Raw genomic sequence first — 4,110 nt, 5'->3', positions numbered from 1 at the left:
AATAGCCAGTAAGAAGTAGTACACTTCTAGATTTAGGTATCGATTATTGACTTTTTAGCCGGCTTTGGTGCCTTGGACATGAGCTAGTACCTTAAGATTCTGCATGAAAGGAGGACTAGCAGCCGAGTTGCACGGGAGAATGTGAAAAGTGTTCATATGTAGTAAAAACCTGAGACATCCGTCCGTTTTCGTCATTTGTTATCGAATCGACTTAAAGCCAGATCGTCACATTGGCCGCTCTTCTCTCTGAAACGCTTGTACTTATCGTCTGCAAAGCTATGTCGCGTGCTGCGGTATGCGGAGAAACTAAAAGCACCGTAGTAGAACACAGATGAAGCTTCTAAGTTGATGTAATAGCCAGGAAGAAGTAGTACAATTCAAGTTTTAGGTATTGATTATTGACTTTTTAGCTGGCTTTGGTGCCTTGGACATGAGCTAGGACCTTAAGATTCTGCATGAAAGGAGGACTAGCAGCCGAGTTGCACGGGAGAATGTGAAAAGTGTTCATATGTAGTAAAAACCGGAGAAATCCGTCCGTTTTCGTCATTTGTTATCGAATCGACTTAAAGCCAGATCGTCACAATGGCCGCTCTACTCCCAGAAACGGTTGTACTTATCGTCTGCAAAGCTATGTCGCTTGTTGCCGTAGGCGGAAACAGAAAAGCACCATAGTAGAACACAGATGAAGCTTCTAAGTTGATGTAATAGCCAGGAAGAAGTAGTACAATTCAAGTTTTAGGTATTGTTTATTGACTTTTTAGCTGGCTTTGGTGCCTTGGACATGAGCTTGGACTTTAAGATTCTGCATAAAAGGAGGACTAGCAGCCCAGTTGCACGGGAGAATGTGAAAAGTGTTCATATGTAGTAAAAACCTTAGAAATCCATCCGTTTTCGTCATTTGTTATCGAATCGACTTAAAGCCAGATCGTCACATTGGCCGCTCTTCTCTCTGAAACGGTTGTACTTATCGTCTGCAAAGCTATGTCGCGTGCTGCGGTATGTGGAGACACTAAAAGCACCATAGTAGAACACAGATGAAGCATCTAAGTTGATGTAATAGGAAGTAAGAAGTAATCCAATTCAAGTTTTAGGTATCGATTATTGACTTTTTTGCTGGCTTTGGTGCCTTGGACATGAGCTAGGACCTTAAGATTCTGCATGAAAGGAGGACTAGCAGCCGAGTTGCAGGGGAGAATGTAAAAAGTGTTCATATGAAGTAAAAACCTGAGAAATCCGTCCGTTTTCGTCATTTGTTATCGAATCGACTTAAAGCCAGATCGTCACATTGGCCGCTCTACTCTCGGAAACGGTTGTACTTATCGTCTGCAAAGCTATGTCGCTTGTTGCCTTAGGCGGAAACAGAAAAGCACCATAGTAGAACACAGATGAAGCTTCTAAGTTGATGCAGTAGCCAGTAAGAAGTAGTACAATTCTAGTTTTAGGTATCGATTATTGACTTTTTAGCTGGCTTTGGTGCCTTGGACATGAGCTAGTACCTTAAGATTCTGCATGAAAGGAGGACTAGCAGCCGAGTTGCACGGGAGAATGTGAAAAGTGTTCATATGTAGTAAAAACCTGAGAAATCCGTCCGTTTTCGTCACTTGTTATCGAATCGTCATAGAGCCAGACCGTCACATTGGCCGCTCTTCTCTCTGAAACGGTTGTACTTATCGTCTGCAAAGCTATGTCGCGTGCTGCGGTATGCGGAGACACTAAAAGCACCATAGTAGAACACAGATGAAGCTTCTAAGTTGATGTCATAGCCAGCAAGAAGTAGTAGAACTCAAGTTTTTGGTATCGATTATTGACTTTTTTGCTGGCTTTGGTACCTTGGACATGAGCTAGGACCTTAAGATTCTGCATGAAAGGAGGACTAGCAGCCGAGTTGCACGGGAGAATGTGAAAAGTCTTCATATGTAGTAAAAACGTGAGAAATCCGTCCGTTTTCGTCATTTGTTATCGAATCGACTTAAAGCCAGATCGTCACATTGGCCGCTCTTCTCTCTGAAAAAGTTGTACTTATCGTCTGCAAAGCTATGTCGCGTGCTGCGGTATGCGGAAAAACTAAAGGCACCGTAGTAGAACACAGATGAAGCTTCTAAGTTGATGTAATAGCCAGGAAGAAGTAGTACAATTCAAGTTTTAGGTATTGATTATTGACTTTTTAGCTTCCTTTGGTTCCTTGGACATGAGCTAGGACCTTAAGATTCTGCATGAAAGGAGGACTAGCAGCCGAGTTGCACGGGAGAATGTGAAAAGTGTTCATATGTAGTAAAAACCTGAGAAATCGGTCCGTTTTCGTTATTTGTTATCGAATCGACTTAAAGCCAGATCGTCACATTGGCCGCTCTTCTCTCTGAAACGCTTGTACTTATCGTCTGCAAAGCTATGTCGCGTCCTGCGGTATGCGGAGACACTAAAATCACCATAGTAGAACACAGATGAAGCTTCTAAGTTGATGTAATAGCCAGTAAGAAGTAGTACAATTAAAGTTTTAGGTATCGGTTAATGACTTTTACCCTTCTTTGGTGCCTTGGACACGAGCTAGGAAATTAAGATTTTGCATGAAGGAGGACTATCAGCCGAGTTGCACGGGAGAATGTGAAAAGTGTTCATATGTAGTAAAAACCTGAGAAATCCGTCCGTTTTCGTCATTTGTTATCGAATCCACTTAAAGCCAGATCGTCACATTGGCCGCTCTTCTCTCTGAAACGGTTGTACTTATCGTCTGCAAAACTATGTCGCGTGCTGCGGTATGCGGAAAAACTAAAAGCACCGTAGTAGAACACAGATGAAGCTTCTAAGTTGATGTAATATCCAGGAAGAAGTAGTACAATTCAAGTTTTAGGTATTGATTATTGACTTTTTAGCTTGCTTTGGTGCCTTGGACATGAGCTAGGACCTTAAGATTCTGCATGAAAGGAGGACTAGCAGCCGAGTTGCACGGGAGAATGTGAAAAGTGTTCATATGTAGTAAAAACCTGAGAAATCGGTCCGTTTTCTTCATTTGTTATCGAATCGACTTAAAGCCAGATCGTCACATTGGCCGCTCTTCTCTCTGAAACGCTTGTACTTATCGTCTGCAAAGCTATGTCGCGTCCTGCTGTATGCGGAGACACTAAAATCACCATAGTAGAACACAGATGAAGCTTCTAAGTTGATGTAATAGCCAGTAAGACGTAGTACAATTGAAGTTTTACGTATCGATTACCGACTTTTTAGCTGGCTTTGGTGCCTTGGACATGAGCTAGGACCTTAAGATTCTGCATGAAAGGTGGACTACCAGCCGAGTTGCAGGGGGGAATGTAAAAAGTGTTCATATGAAGTAAAAACCTGAGAAATCCGTCCGTTTTCGTCATTTGTTATCGAATCGACCTAAAGCCAGATCGTCACATTGGCCGCTCTACTCTCGGAAACGGTTGTACTTATCGTCTGCAAAGCTATGTCGCTTGTTGCCGTAGGCGGAAACAGAAAAGCACCATAGTAGAACACAGATGAAGCTTCTAAGTTGATGTAATAGCCAGTAAGAAGTAGTACAATTCTAGTTTTAGGTACCGATTATTGACTTTTTAGCCGGCTTTGGTGCCTTGGACATGAGGTAGTACCTTAAGATTCTGCATGGAAGGAGGACTAGCAGCCAAGTTGCACGGGAGAATGTGAAAAGTGTTCATATGTAGTAAAAACCTGAGAAATCGGTCCATTTTCGTCGTTTGTTATCGAATCGACTTAAAGCCAGATCGTCACATTGGCCGCTCTTCTCTCTGAAACACTTGTACTTATCGTCTGCAAAGCTATGTCGCATGCTGCGGTATGCGGAGACACTAAAAGCACCATAGTAGAACACAGATGAACCTTCTAAGTTGATGTAATAGCCAGTAAGAAGTAGTACAATTCAAGTTTTAGGTATCGATTATTGACTTTTTAGCTGGCTTTGGTGCCTTGGACATGAGCTAGGACCTTAAGATTCTGCATGAAAGGAGAACTAGCAGCCGAGTTGCAGGGGAGACTGTAAAAGGTGTTCATATGAAGTAAAAACCTGAGAAATCCGTCCGTTTTCGTCATTTGTTATCGAATCGACTTAAAGCCAGATCGTCACATTGGCCGCTCTTC

The sequence above is a fragment of the Schistocerca gregaria genome, unplaced genomic scaffold (assembly GCF_023897955.1).
Source record: "Schistocerca gregaria isolate iqSchGreg1 unplaced genomic scaffold, iqSchGreg1.2 ptg000261l, whole genome shotgun sequence".
NCBI lineage: Eukaryota > Metazoa > Arthropoda > Insecta > Orthoptera > Acrididae > Schistocerca > Schistocerca gregaria.
This window is presented reverse-complemented; position numbering follows the sequence as displayed.